A 16,085-nucleotide genomic window follows, 5' to 3' on the forward strand; every position below is an offset into this window, starting at 1 on the left:
TCAAAAAATTCAGTTGTACTGTGTAAGAGGAAATGTAGCAGCATGGAGAGAAAGTTGGTTGACAGACAGGAAACAGAGTTAGGGCAAATGGATGTTGCTCAGACCAGAGAAGGAATGGAACTGGTGTACCCCAGGGGTCAGTGTTGGGTCCACATTTGGTCACAGTATATATAGATGATTTGGATGTGGGTACAGGGAACACAGTCTTAAAATTAGCTGTTGACACAAAAAGTATGAGGTTTGGCAAACAGCATTTAAGTGACAGCACAGAAGCAGGCCATTTGCCCAACCAGTCTATCAGTGTTTCCTCTCCACATGAGCAAATAGTTCTAATTTACCCACCTTTATCTCTTTAACCCCTTTTTGTTCATCCATCTATCCAATCTAATCTTAATGTTGACATACTTTCTACCTCAGCCATGAACCCTGGAAGTGAATTCCACAGCCTCACAGCTCTCTGTCTGTAGAATTCTCATCAGCCCTCTGTTCTAAATCTCTTAAATTTAATCTTGTTTCTATGGCCCCTCGTTCTTGACCCGTCAACGACTGTAAACATTCGGCTTCTATTTACCCTGTTTCATCCTTTTAGCATTTTAAAGACTTCTATTACAACACCCCACAATCTGCGTTGTACGAATGATAAAAGACCCAATTTTTAAAGGATTTCTTCTGTTGTAAAGTTGGCATATAATTGAGCCATAGAGACCAGGAAGATCCAGTTCAATTCAGGTTTTACAGCAAGTAGGGCTGTAAAACACTGCAGCATGTCAACAAAAACAACAACAACATACATTTATATAACACCTTTTAACGTAGGAAAATGTCCCACGGCAACAACAACAACTTGTATTTATATAGTGCTGCTAATGTTATAAACCGTCCCAAGGTGCTTCACAGGAGTGTTATCAAATAAAATTTGACATCAAGCCATATTAAGGAGATATTAGGGCAGATGACCAAAAGCTTGGTCAAAGAGAAGGAGCATCTTAAAGGAGGAAAGAGAGGTAGAGAGGCGCAGAGGTTTCGCGAAGGAATTTCAGATCTTGGGGCCTTGGCAGTTGAAGGCGTGGCCGCCAATGGTGGAGCAATTCAAATCTGTGATGCTCAAGAGGCCAGAATCAGAGGAGCGCAGATACTTTGTAAGTATGGAGGAGATTACAGAGATAGGGAGGGGCAAGACCATGGAGTGATTTGAACACAAGGATGAGAATTTTAAAATTGAGGCATTGCTTAACGGGGAGTAACTGTAGATCAGCGAGCACGGGAGAGCAGGACTTGGTGCAAGTTAGGACATGGGCAGCAGAGTTTTTGAAAACCTCAAGTTTATGGAGGGTAGAATGTGAGAAGCCGGCATAGAGTGCATTAGAATAGTCAAGTGTAGAGGTGAAAAAGGCATGCCTGAGGTTTTCAGCAGCAGATAAACTGAGGCAGGGGTGGTGTCGGGCGATTTTTACAGAGGTGGAAGTAGGCAGTCTTGGTGATGGCCCGGATATGTGGTCAGAAAGCTCATCGCCAGGTCAAATATGATACCAAGGTTGCGAACAGTCTTGTTCAGCCTCGGACAGTTGCTAGGAAGAGGGATGGAGCCAGTGGCTAGGGAACGGAGTTAGTGGCAGGGAACAAAGACAATGCCCCGTATTTTCCGATCGGAGGCTTCCTGCGTGCGGAGGCCTCCGATCTGGAAAAAATCTACGCCCTTACCTGAGAGCTCCGGAGGTCCGGACATTTCCGCTCCTGGGCCTCTCCACTACGAAATGTGCAGGGCCCAGGTATCCCAGGGCGCATGCGGTTTGCAAGTGTCCCTGGGATCACGTGGACCATGAGGAACCAATGGAAGAAGGGAATCCCCCTTCATACTTTTGACAGGTCTCTCAGCTAAGACCCGTCAAAAGTATGAATGGAGATCACTCCAAAAACACATCAAAACATTAAAAAAAAATTAAATCACGTCTTTAAAATTAATTAAAATTACATTAAATTAAATATTTTAAAGAAAAATTTGAAAAAAGATTAATATAACTTTTTTTAAAGTATTTTTAAATTATAAATGAAAAATAATTTTTTAAAAACTTTTTTAAACTCTTCTGCTGGTAAAAGCAGGCCGCACGCCTGCTTTTACCAGGCGTAAGATTTTTAAAGGGTTTCAGCGGGCAGAGGTTCTGCAGAAAGCGGAACACTCCACCCGCAGAGGCCCTTCTCCAGTGCAGGCGTGAGATCTGTCAAGAGGATTCTTGACAGATCGGAAGTGCCGGGTTTCAGCGCATACGCTTCACATGCCTGAAACCGGCACTTGCAAGGTCCCTACGGGTGTGTACACAGCTCGTACACACCTGTAGGGATCGGAATATATGGGTCTATGGCTTCGATCTTCCCAATATTTAATTGGAGGAAATTTCTGCTCATCAGTACTGAATGTAGAGACAGTGGAGGGGTCGAGAGAAGTGGTGGTAAGGTAGAGCTGGGTGTCATCAGCGTACATGTGGAAACTGACGCTGTGTTTTCGGATGATGTCGCCGAGGGGCAGTATGTAGATGAGAAATAGGAGGGGCCAAGGATAGATCCTTGGGGGACACCAGAGGTAACGATGCAGGAGTGGGCAGAGAAGCCGTTGCAGGTGAGTCTCTGGTTACGACTGGATAGATAATGGAACCAGGTGAGTGCAGTCCCACCAAGTTAGACGATGGTGGAGAAGCGTTGGAGGAGGCTGGTGTGATCAACCGTGTCAAAGGCCACAGACAGGTCGAAAAGGACGAAGAGGGATAGTTTACCTTTGTCACAGTCACATAGGATGTCAGTTGTGACTTTGATAAGAGCCGTTTCGGTACTGTGGCAGGGGCAGAAACTTGATTGGAGGGATTCATACGTGGAGTTCTGGGAAAGATGGGCACGGATTTGGGACGTGACACCACGTTCAAGGGCTTTGGAGAGGAAAGGGAGGTTGGAGATGGGGCGGTAGTTTGCAAGGACATGGGGTCAAGGGTTGTTTTTTGAGGAGAGGGGTGATGACGGCAGATGTGAAGGAGAGGGAGGGGGGCAATACCTGAGGAGAGAAAACTGTTCACAATGTCAGCCAATATGAGAGCCAGGGATGGAAGTTGGGTGCTCAGCAGTTTAGTGGGAAGAGGGTCAAGGGAGCAGGAGCTGGATCTCATTGGACAAGCTGAGCTCAGAGGGCATGAGGGGAGAGAAACTAGAGAAAGATGAGAGTTCAGGGCTAGGGCACTTCACGGGCTAAAAGGGTTGCATTATGAGGACAGGTTACATCGACTAGGCTTGTATTCCCTTGATTTAGGGGTGATCTAATTGAGGTATTTAAGATGCTGAAAGAATTTGATAGGGTAGGCAGAGGGAAACTATTTCCTCTGGTGGGGGAGTCCAGAACAAGAAGTCATAACTTTAAAAGTAGAGCTAGGCCGGTCAGGGGTTATGTCAGGAAGCACTTCTTCATACAAAGGGTAGTGGAAATCTGGCAAACTCTCCCCTAAATATCTGTTGAGGCTAGGTCAATTGAAAATTTGAAAATTGAGATTGGTAGATTTTTATTAGTTAAGGGTAATAAGAGTTGCGGAACCAAGGCGGGTAGATGAAGTTAAGATACAGCTCAGCCATGATTTAATTGAATGGCAGAATAGGATTGAGGGGCTGAATAGTCGACTCCTGTTTCTGTGTTCTTATGTTCACAGGAGCATAATCAGACAAAATTGACACTGAGCCAAAGAAGGAGATATTAGATTGGTCGACTAAAAACTTGATCAAAGAACTAAGTTTTAAGGAAGCTCTTAAAGATGGAGAGAGTGGTGGAGGCAGAGATGTTCAGGGAGGGAAATCCAGAGATTAAGGCCCAGATAGCTGACCAGGCACGGCTAACATTGATAGGGCACAGGGAGTGGGGGATTCGTAAGACCCCAGAGTTAGAGGAATGCGGAGTTCTCGGAAGGTTGTCGGGCATTGCACCATTGAGTAGATTGGGCCTGTACTCGCTGGAGTTTAGAAGAATGAGAGATGATCTCATTGAAACATACAAGATTCTGAAGGGGATTGACAGGGTAGACGCTGAGAGGTTGTTTCCCCTGGCTGGAGTGTCAAGAACTAGGGGGCAGAGTCTCAGGATAAGGGGTCGGCCATTTAAGACTGAGATGAGGAGGAATTTCTTCAGTCAGATGGTTGTAAATCTTTGGAATTCTCTACCCCAAAGGGTTGTGGATGCTGAGTCTTTGAGTATATTCAAGGCTGAGATAGATTGATTGTTGGACTCTTGGGGAATCAAGCGTTATGGGGATTGGGCGGGAAAGTGGAGTTGAGGCCGAAGATCAGCCATGATCTTTTTGAATGGTGGAGCAGGCTCGAGGGGCCGTATAGCCTACCCCTGTTCCTAATTCTTATGTTCTTATGTCACAGTCAACAAGGATATAATTTGTGACTTTGATTGAGGCCACTTGAGTGCTGTGGGAAAGGATGGAAACCTGATTGGTGAGATTCAAACATGGACTATGGGGAAAATGGGCATGGATTTGGGAGGTGACAACACAATGGGAAGCAGATGGAAAGCAGTAGGGTAGAGGTCATAAGCAGAAGTGGAGCAGAATCCAGAATTTTAAACAGCAGAAATAGATCAGAGCTAGCTCAGCGTAGAGCGCAAAATTCCCAACAGAGAAGCAGGAGACAGCAGACGCAGGAGCAGGTCAGATAGTAGAACTGAAAGGGCCCACCAGAGAATACAGTCTCCGTAGAAAGCGATGGCGTTGGAGGTCACTAATGCCCAGTAGATTTTTGTCCATGACACACACAGCAGCAAAGCTGAGAAACCAGTAGTGTACTGATGCACAGTCAAAGGCTCGACATTTAACAGCAGAAAAAGTTACCTAAAAACTTGAACTGACTGAGTGGCAGAGCAGAGTGACAGCAGCCAGGTCTTGCAGTGCAAGGCCGTCTCCACACCTGCCTCAGCTCATCCACTGCTGAAACCCTCATCCCTGCCTTTGTTACCTCGAGACTTGACAATTCCAACGCACTCCTGGCCTGCCTCACATCTTCCACCCTACGTAAACTTGAGGTCATCCAAAACTCGGCTGCCCGTGTCCTAACTCACACCAAGTCCTGTTCACCCATCACCTCTGTGCTCGCTAACCTACATTGGCTCCCGGTGAAGCAAAGCCTCGATTTCAAAATTCTCATCTTTATTTTCAAATCCCTTCATGGCCTCACCCTTCCCTTTCTCTGCAATCTCCTCCAGCCCCACAACCTCCTGAGATATCTGCACTCGTCTACTTCTGCCCCTTTGAACATCCCTGATTTCAGTTGCTCCAACATTGGTGGCCGTGCCTTCAGCTGCCAAGGCCCTAAGCTCTGGAACTCCCTCTGTAAACCCCTCCGCCTCTCTACCTCTCTTTCCTCCTTTAAAACGCTCCATAAAACCTACCTCTTTGACCAAGCTTGTGCTCACCAGCCCTAATATCTCCTTACGTGGTTTGGTGTCAAACTTTGTTTTGAATTGACCCTGTGATGCGCCTTGGGACGTTTTATTACATTAAAGGTGTTCTACAAATACAAGTTGTTGATACATTTTGGGAGAAATAAATAAAGAAGGAATGGGAATACACACTTAATGGAGAGACACTGGAGGATGTGGATGATCAGAGAGATCGAAGGGTTCAAATACATAATTCCCTAAAAATCTGAGTGCAAGATAAAACCATTAAAAAAAAATCCAATAGAATTTTAGGTTTTAGACGTAGAGGCATGGAGTATGAGAGCGAAGAAGTAATGATGAATTTATACAAAACGTTGATTACGCCACAGTTGGAGTACTATTTGCAGTTTTGGGTGCCTCATCATAGAAATAACATTAAAGCTATGGAGAGCACTCAGTGTAGATTCACGAGGATGATATCTGGGATGGAAAGCTAGTTTTGAGGAGAAGCTTGAGAAACCAAGCCTGTTTCCACTGGAACAAAGAAGGCTCAAAACAGATTTAACAGAGGTTTATAAAATTATTGAAAGGTTTTGATAGGGAGTGAATAGGGAAGAACTTTCATCCGATTGGGGAGTCAATGACAAAGGGTCATCAAATTAAAATTATCACGAAGAGAATGAAGAGAGTTTTAGGAGAATCAGAATACAGAGGATGGTTGGAGCATGGATTGTTTTGCCAGCAGAGGTAATTGAAGCAGAACACATAGCAATTTTAAGGAAAATTTAAATACATATTTGAAGCAGAGAAAGATAGATATAAGGCTAAAAGGAGAGAGCAGGGCAGTGAAATTAATAATGATTGCTTTAACAAAGAGTGTTACAGACATAATGGCCGGGATTTTTCTCACCTTGGCGGGTCCGTGACGGGCGATGTCGGTGGCGGGTCCCGACCCCGCTGCTGGCTCCATCCAGCTCTGTGAAATGAATTTCCCTTGATGGGGCTTGTTAAGCCCACCCAGCGAGTTTCCGGGCCAATTAGAGGAAGCGGGTCTGGTGACATCATTTGATGACGTGTCATCAGACGGTTTCCTTAAAGGGACCATGTCCAAATTTATCTTGTCATTTGTGCTGTCAGTGTTCGACAGCATTGAGGTACTGCAAGCACTGACAATGACTGCACAAAGGCACAGGGCTGTACCTAGGCTCTCCCATGACTCCCTCCATATGGAGTCACAGCATGCAGGGAGGTCCTCTTCCCTTCCCATGGGCGGAAGAGACCTCCCCAGGAGATCAACACAGCCTGGTTGTACATTGCAGAGGAGGGCACAAGCAGGGATGTCGACAGGAGGACCTGGGTGCAGTGCCGCAAACGTTTCAACAATCTCAGTAGACCATGAAACGTTAGTACAAAACCTCATCCTGCTGTGCCTCTCATCACACCCCCATCACTCTGCCGTCCCGAACCTACTCCTGCACATCCTTACTCACACCAACTTAACTTGGACCTCCACCCATCCCCCTCTATATTATTACATCCCCCATCTCACTAGCCACCCTTCACACTCACCCTCATCCTCGTGCAATCGTACCAACTAACAACACACAAGGGTAGGCACTTGGGTGTTTTATCCAATGTTCATGTAAAGTTTCTGTTAATGTGGTATCAAACATTGAAACCTTTATTTCCAACGCTTTGCGTTCTTGGACAGATTTGTGTGCACTTTTGGAAGTGGCCTAGTGAGTTCGAGTGAATGGTGCGACATAACAGTACTCCCCCGCAATGGTGATAAGTTGAAAGAAATGGCTTGGGCATTGTGGTGATGCTTTATGGTGTTGGTGTGGGGTGGTGCCAACCTGGCGCATCATGTGGCAGCCAGGGTGTACAGGGTCGAGTGAAGTTAATCTGGCCATGGTGAAGCCATCCCTGGCCTCCTAGGCAGCAATGTGGTCGGGTGCTGATGCCCTCTGTCCTGTGTAGCATCAGGTGATTACGGAGAAGCTTGGTGTTGTTTTTGGTGGCGCTGGTGTGCCTGGTGCTGCTGGTGTTGGGGCTGATCGTGGTGGGATTCTGAGGACCAAGGTGAGAGAGTATAAAGGGCACGCATGCTGATGGAATAGATGACAGGTGAAGTAGAGATGACAGAAGCGATCTGTCATTGGTGAGAGAGGTAATGAGGTCAGACTGGTATGGAGACTTGTGTATAGACTTGCAGCATGGTGACTCTGTTGTGGAAATGCAGTGAGGAAGAGCTTGTGGCTGAGGGATGATATCTCTGTAAGATGGGAGCTTTTACTTTACATTTGAAACTGTCAACTCAACAGCTGATTCAATGGCCACTGAACTCCCACCTCAGCTTGACAGACGTGGGCCATGACCAGCATGGACCCCGTGGGCCAGTTGTCAAATGCAAAAGGTGAGCTGAAAATCATTTTTAAGTGACTCTAAACAAGCCACTAATTATCTGAATTGGATCGCCCACCGCTGCCTGTTGGGTCTGCTCAGCACCGACAGACCCAACATTGGGAAAGGCACGTGCGAGTGAGTTAGAGTCATAGAGTTTTACAGCACAGAAAGAGGCCCTTCGGCCCATCGTGTCTGCGCCGTCCATCAATCCCTGTCCAGTCTAATCCCATTTTCCAGCATTTGGTCCATAGCCTTGTATGCAATGGCATTTCAAGTGCTCATCCAGATGCTTCTTGAATGTTGTGAGGGTTCCTGCCTCTACCACCCTTTCAGGCAGCGAGTTCCAGATTCCAACCACCCTCTGGGTGAAAAAGTTCCTCCTCAAATCCCCTCTAAATCTCCTGCCCCTTAGCCTGAATCTATGCCCCCTTGTTATTGGCCCCCCTACTAAGGGGAAAAGTTCCTCTTTATCCACCCTATCGATGCCCCTCATCATTTTGTACACCTCAATCAGGTCCCCCCTCAGCCTTCTTTGCTCCAAGGAAAACAACCCCAGCCTGTTTAGCCTTTCTTCATAGCTGAGGCGCTCCATCCCAGGTAACATCCTGGTGAATCTTCTCTGCACCCTCTCCAAAGCAATCACATCCTTTCTATAGTGAGGTGACCAGAACTGCACACAGTACTCCAGCTGTGGCCTCACCAGCGTTTTGTACAGCTCCATCATAACCTCCCTGCTCTTATATTCTATGCCTCGGCTAATGAAGGCAAGTATCCCATATGCCTTTTTAACCACCTTATCTACCTGTTCCGCTGCCTTCAGGGATCTATGTACATGTACACCAAGGTCCCTCTGACCCTCTGTACTTCCTAGGGTCCTACCACTCATTGTGTATTCCCTTGCCTTATTTGTCCGTCCAAAATGCATCACCTCGCACTTTTCAGGGTTAAATTCCATTTGCCACTTTTCCGCCCATCTGACCAACCCGTTTATATCGTCCTGTAGCCTGAGGCTTTCCTCCTCGCAATTTACCACCCCACCAATTTTCGTGTCATCTGCGAACTTACTGATCATACCTTTTACATTCTCATCCAAATCATTTATGTAGATCACAAACAGCAAGGGACCCAGCACCGATCCCTGAGGTACCCCACTGGACACAGGCTTCCAGTCACAAAAGCAACCTTCGACCATCACCCTCTGCCTCCTGCCACTCAGCCAGTTTAGGATCCAACGCGCCAAGGCACCCTGGATCCCATGGGCTCTTACCTTCTTGACCAGTCTCCTATGCGGGACTTTGTCAAAAGCTTTGCTGAAGTCCATGTAAACCACATCCACAGCATTTCCCTCATCCACACACCTAGTCACCCCCTCGAAAAATTCAATCAGATTGGTCAGACATGATTTACCCTTGACAAAGCCATGCTGACTATCCCCGATTAATCCTTGCCTCTCCAAGTGGTGACTAATTTTGTCCCTCAGAATTTTTTCCAATAATTTCCCTACCACAGATGTTAGGCTCACTGGCCTGTAATTCCCTGGTTTATCCCTGCTACCCTTCTTGAATAATGGTACTACGCTAGCTGTTCTCCAGTCCTCTGGTACATCCCCTGTGGCCAGAGAGGTTCTGAAAATTTGTGTCAGAGCCCCTGCAATCTCCTCCTTTGCCTCACACAACAGCCTGGGATACATCTCGTCCGGGCCTGGGGATTTATCCACTTTTTGGCCTGCTAAAACCGCTAGTACCTCCTCCCTCTCGATGCTAATATGTTCAAGTATGTCACAGTCCCCTTGCCCGATTTCTATGTCTACATTGTCTTTCTCCATAGTGAACACAGATGCAAAAAATTCATTTAAAACCCCGCCTACATCATCTGGCTCTACACACAGATTGCCACTTTGGTCCCTAATGGGCCCAACCCTTTCCCTGGTTATCCTCTTGCCCTTAATATACTTATAAAACATCTTAGGATTTTCCTTTATTTTGCTCGCCAGTGTTATTTCATGGCCCCTCCTTGCCCTCCTAATTTCTCTTTTAAGTATGCCCCTGCACTTTTTATACTCCTCTAGGGCTTCCTCCGTCTTTAGTCTTTTGTAATTGCCAAAAGCCCCCCTTTTTTTCCTAATGCATTTTTGTATATCCCTTGTCATCCAAGGTTCCCTTTGCTTGTTGGTCCCACCCTTGACCTTTACAGGAACATGTTGGCGTTGTACTCTCTCTATTTCCCTTCTGAAAGTCTCCCACTGTTTTGATGTGGATTTTCCTATAAGTAGCTGCTCCCAGTCCACTTTGGCCAGATCCTGCCTTATCATATTAAAATCAGCCTTCCCCCAATTTAGAACCCTTATTTCCGGGCCGCCTTTGTCTTTTTCCATGACCACCTTAAATCTCACCGAATTATGGTCACTGTCGCCAAAATGCTCTCCTACTGACACTTCCACCACTTGCCCGGCTACATTCCCTAGAATTAGGTCCAGTACCGCCCCCTCTCTTGTAGGACTTTCTACATGTTGGCTCAAAAAGCTCTCTTGGATGCACTTTAAGAATTCTGCACCCTCTAAGCCTTTCACACTCTGACTATCCCAATTAATATTGGGGAAGTTGAAATCCCCCACTATTATTACCCTATTATTTTCGCACTTCTCTGAGATTTGCCTACATATCTGTTCCTCTATCTCCCCCTGACTGTTTGGGGGCCTATAGTACACTCCCAGCAAAGTGCTTGCCCCCTTTTTGTTTTTAAGTTCTACCCATATGGCCTCATTAGAGGAACCCGCTAATATACCGTCCCTCCTTACAGCAGTAATTGCCTCCTTAATTAATATTGCAACACCCTCTCCCCTTTTACACCCCCCTCTGTCTCGCCTGAAGATTCTGTACCCCGGAATATTGAGCTGCCAGTCCTGACCCTCCCTCAACCATGTCTCCGTGATAGCAACAATATCGTACTCCCATGTGTTCAACAACAACTTCAGTTCATCCACCTTACTTGCAAGACTCCTTGCATTAAAATAAATGCCTTCCAGCCCTGCCATATTCCCTTTTGCCTTCACATATTTGCTCTGCCTTCCCAGCTGACTTGTTTTTTCCTCCGTATTTGGCTGTAAATCACCCCCTACTATAGCTCCACTCTGTATCCCATCCCCCTGCCAAGTTAGTTTAAACCCCCCCCAGCAGTGCTAGCAAACCTCCCCGCAAGGATATTGGTCCCCCTCTGGTTCAGGTGTAAACCGTCCGACTTGTACAAGTCCCACCTTTCCCAGAAGCAGACCCAGTGATCCAGGAAACTAAAGCCCTCCCCCCTGCACCATCCCTTTAGCCACGCATTCATCTGTTCTATCTTCCTATTCCTATACTCACTAGCACGTGGCACCGGGAGTAATCCAGAGATTACAACCTTTGAGGTCCTGCTCTTTAATCTTCCACCTAGCTCCCTAAATTCTTGCTGCAGGACCTCATCCCTCTTTTTACCTATGTCGTTGGTACCAATGTGGACCACGACCTCTGGCTGTTCACCCTCCCCCTCCAGAATGCCCTGCAGCCGCTCAGTGACATCCTTGACCCTGGCACCAGGGAGGCAACAAACCATTCTGGATTCACGTCTACGGCCACAGAAACGCCTATCTGCTCCCCTTACTATAGAATCCCCTACCAGTATTGCTCTCCCACTCTTTTTCCTCCCTTCCTGGGCAGCAGGAGCACCCCCAGTGCCAGGAAGTTGGCTGCTGCTGCCTTCCCCTGGTGAGTCATCCCCCTCAACAGTATCCAAATCGGTATACCTGTTTGAGAGGGGAATGGTCACAGGGGTCTCCTGCACTACCTGCCTGCTTCTATTGTTCCGCCTGGTGGTCACCCATTTCCTTTCTTCCTGTGCAGCCCTACCCTGCGGTGTGACCAACTCACTAAACGTGTTATCCACGACACTCGCAGCATCGTGAATGCTCAACAACCCATCCACCCGCAGCTCCAGCGCCTCAATGCGGTCTGCTAGTAGCTGCAGATGGATGCATCTCCGGCACACGTGGTCATCAGGGGCGCCGGCAGTGTCCCTGAATTCCCACATAGAGCAAGAGGAGCATATCACGGGGCTGGGCTCTCCTGGCATGACCTTCCCTTTAATTAATTTAAATTAATTTACTATCACCAATTAAAGATATCACTAAGGCGCTTGTATAGTCTACCAACAGTCCCTGCTATACCAGAAAAGACCCTAGTAACTATAAACTACAGAGTTAAAGCTTAAAAAAGAGAAATACTCACCAACCAATCACTTACCTGCTCCCTGGTGACGTCACACTCTGATTACTTTTTACCTCTCTCTCCGCTGTTGATTTGGTGTGCTTCGCTGGTCGCCGGTTTTTGTACCGGGCTCCTCCTCGCTGCTCCGAGTGGTCTCGGGCCTCGCTGGTCGCCGGTTTTTGTACCGGGCTCCTCCTCGCTGCTCCTCCCTGCTCCGAGTGGTCTCGGGCCTCGCTGGTCGCCGGCTTTTGTACCGGGCTCCTCCTCGCTGCTCCGAGTAGTCTCGGGCCTCGCTGGTCGCCGGTTTTTGTACCGGGCTCCTCCTCGCTGCTCCTCCCTGCTCCGAGTGGTCTCAGGCCTCGCTGGTCGCCGGTTTTTGTACTGGGCTCCTCCTCGCTGCTCCTCCCTGCTCCGAGTGATCTCGGGCCTCGCTGGTCGCCGGTTTTTGTACCGGGCTCCTCCTCGCTGCTCCTCCCTGCTCCGAGTGGTCTTGGGCCTCGCTGGTCGCCGGCTTTTGTACCGGGCTCCTCCTCGCTGCTCCTCGCTGCTCCGAGTGGTCTCGGGCCTCGCTGGTCGCCGGTTTTTGTACCGGGCTCCTCCTCGCTGCTCCGAGTGGTCTCGGGCCTCGCTGGTCGCCGGTTTTTGTACCGGGCTCCTCCTCGCTGCTCCGAGTGGTCTCGGGCCTCGCTGGTCGCCGGTTTTTGTACCGGGCTCCTCCTCGCTGCTCCGAGTGGTCTCGGGCCTCGCTGGTCGCCGGTTTTTGTACCGGGCTCCTCCTCGCTGCTCCTCCCTGCTCCGAGTGGTCTCGGGCCTCGCTGGTCGCCGGTTTTTGTACCGGGCTCCTTCTCGCTGCTCCTCCCTGCTCCGACAGCGGGTTCCCGACCCACAGTCAAAAATAGCAAATTTCCCACCCAACCTTCCACCAATCCCGCCCGGTGACCCCCCAGAAAATTCCGGCCAATGGGTCAAATGGCCTCCTGTGCTTTAAACTTGTATGGTTCTATGTTATGAAAATAATTGGCATGCAACTAATTAAAAATAACAATAAATTTAAACTATCTCTTTCTGGTTATATTTGCACTGATTTCCAGCGTTACATTGATTTGTGTGGGTGAGAATAATTTATTTGGGAAGTGTTCCTTCCTGCACTGTTCTTTAACTGGTATTGCCACATTAGTTCCTTGCAAACTTAAATAATTACCATTGACTTGTTTGTCAAGTTTTACGGGATCTGTATGATTTTGGGATGAATCTTGTGTGGGTAGTCCTTGAGTGAAATACTGCTTTCCATCATCATATTGGTTTAACCACTGAGCTGTCCTACCGTGAGTTTAATATTAGTGACTCTGGTGTTTGCACTTAATACAGCTCCAGAATTACCTTACGATTCTGCCTTTGATCTTAATGCATGTTTCTAGGCAACAGGGAATACCAATATGGTGCTGTTATCTCTCCATCTGTATGTGAAATCTATAAGAGTTGAGTTTTCCATCAGTGTTAGTGCTGCAGACCCAAGAGCCTTTTATTACCAGAGTATTCATGTAAAGAGCCCTAAATACTGGGAAGACCAAAGCCATTGTCTTCGGTCCTCACTACAAAATCTGTTCCCTCTCCCTGGCAACTGTCTGAGGCTGAACCAGACCATTTGCAACCTTGGTGCTGTATTTGATGCTGAGTTGAGCTTCCGACCACATATCCACTCCATCACCAAGACTTCCGACCTCCACCTCCGTAATCACCCATCTCCGTGTCTGCCTCAGCTCATCTGTTGCTGAAACCCTCATCCATGTCTTTGCTATTTTTAGGCTTGACTTATTCCAATGCTCTCCTGGCCAGCCTCTCATCTTCCATAAACCTGAGCTCAGCTAAAACTCTGCTACCCATACCCTAACTCGCACCAAGTCCCATTCACCCATCACCCCTGTGCTAGCTGACCTACATTGGCTCCCGGTTAAGCAACACCTCGATTTAAAATCCTCACCCTTGTTTTCAAATCCCTCCATTAAAACTTATCTCTTTGACCAAACATTTGGTCACCTGTCCTACTACCTTATGTGGCTCGATGTCAAATTTCTGTTTGATAACGCTACTGTGAAGCACCGTGGGGTGTTTTACTATGTTAAAGGTGCTATATAATACAAGTTGTTATATGTCCTGTGAATGTAATAATGAGTCATTTATCTCAATTATTTTGTTTCTCCTGCAATATTAAGCAGTTGTTAATAGTTCCAGTGAGTAGAAATAACTAGTATTGTTTAGCTAACAGTTAGTGCCATATTCTGGGCTCATCATTTACATCTACTGATTTTACTGGAATATAAGAACATAAAAAATAAGAGCAGGAGTAGGCCTTACGGCCCTTCGAGCCTGCTCCGCCATTCACTAAGATCATGGCTGATCATCGACCTCAACTCCACTTTCCCGCCCGATCTCCATATCCCTTGGTTCCCCTAGAGTCCAAAAATCTATCTGTCTCAGCCTTGAATATACTCAAAGACTCAGCATTCACAGCCCTCTGGGGCAGAGAATTCCAAAGTTTCACAACCCTCTGAGTGAAGAAATTCCTCCTCATCTCAGTCTTAAATGGCCTACCCCTTATCCTGAGACTATGCCCCCTAGTTCTTGACACTCCAGCCAGGGGAAACAATCTCTCAGCATCTACCCTGTCAATCCCCTTCAGAATCTTGTGTATTTCAATGAGATCACCTCTCATTCTTCTAAACTCCAGAGAGTATAGGCCCAATCTACACAATCTCTCATCTCATTTGGAGCCCTCTCATGCCAGGAATCAATCGAGTGAAACTTTGTTGCACCGCCTCCAAGGCAAGTATATCCTTCCTTAGATAAGGAGACCAAAACTGTGCACGGTACTCCAGGTGTGGTCTCACCAAGGCCCTGTACAATTGTAGCAAGACTTCCTCACTCTTATACTCCACAACCCCTTTGCAATAAAGGCCAACATGCCATTTGCCTTCCTTATTGCTTGCTGTGTTTCTTGCACGAGGACACCCAAATCTATCTGAACACCAGCATTTGAAAGTTTGTCACCATTTAAAAAATATTCTGTTTTTCTATTCTTCCTACCAAAGTGAATAACCTCACATTTTGCTGCATTATACTCCATCTGCCACCTTACTGCCCACTCACTTGGTCTATCTATATCCCTTTGCAGACTCCTTGGGGGTGATTTTCACTCAGAAGTCAGGAAGGAGGCGGGACTACAACTTTCGGGGTTGTAGTCCCGCGTCCATCGAGATGCGGCCAATCCATGCGATTTTAACTTGATTGACCTTGTTGAGTCTGCCCAGCGGGCTCAGCAGGCCAATTAAGGGCCACCTGGCAACAGGTGACATCACAGACTGAAATTTCATCTGTCAAGACGTTTCGACAGATGAACGATCAGTGTTTCACAGCTGTTTGAAGCTGTCAAACACTGACAGTCTTACTTCTAACATGAGTCCTTCTCCACAGACTCAGTTAGAAATCTCTCCTGCACAGAAAGCTGCAGGCTGTCACTTTTGACAGATCGCAGCCATTCTGCTTTCTGTGCCAGTGAGATGAGGGGCTCCCCGAACCTAAAGGAAGGAAGGCTGAAAAGGTAAGAAAATGTATGTAAAACTTATTTAATCACTTTAGACACACCAAACACACTTACCTTTGCACTCATGCACACATCACTCACCTGAACACCGACATCTCGACCCCTCCACCCCTCCAAGCCCTTCAACCCGACGGCCCGACTCCTCCAACTTGGCGTGGTTTGGTGCCGTCAGGATTCCCACATTTCAAGCTTAAAAATAGGGATTAGGCTAAAAACGGCCTGTTAACTACCTGTTAACAGGCAGTTAATTGGCACTAATCCCTTCCCGCCTCGGGTAGGCGGGTCCCAGTGCGGGGCGGGTACCCGCCTCCTTTGAAATTGGCATGGAGGTGGGTTCGGACGGGATGGGGTTGGGACCCCCGATTTTGGAAATTTAACCCCCCGCACGCCTCCAATCTCGACTCCACGGCTCAATGAAAATCGAGGCCCT

At 47.5% G+C, this 16,085-nt stretch overlaps 1 protein-coding gene across 4 annotated transcripts in view; it reads left to right on the forward strand.

The window, feature by feature from the left end:
* Window positions 1-16,085, forward strand: part of fbxl17 (F-box and leucine-rich repeat protein 17) — a 950,602-nt gene that overhangs the window by 264,662 nt on the left and 669,855 nt on the right. The gene's annotated exons all lie outside the window — the stretch shown is intronic.

The sequence above is a fragment of the Somniosus microcephalus genome, chromosome 1 (genome assembly GCF_052327205.1).
Source record: "Somniosus microcephalus isolate GS21.2 chromosome 1, FLI_Smic_1.0, whole genome shotgun sequence".
Lineage (NCBI taxonomy): Eukaryota > Metazoa > Chordata > Chondrichthyes > Squaliformes > Somniosidae > Somniosus > Somniosus microcephalus.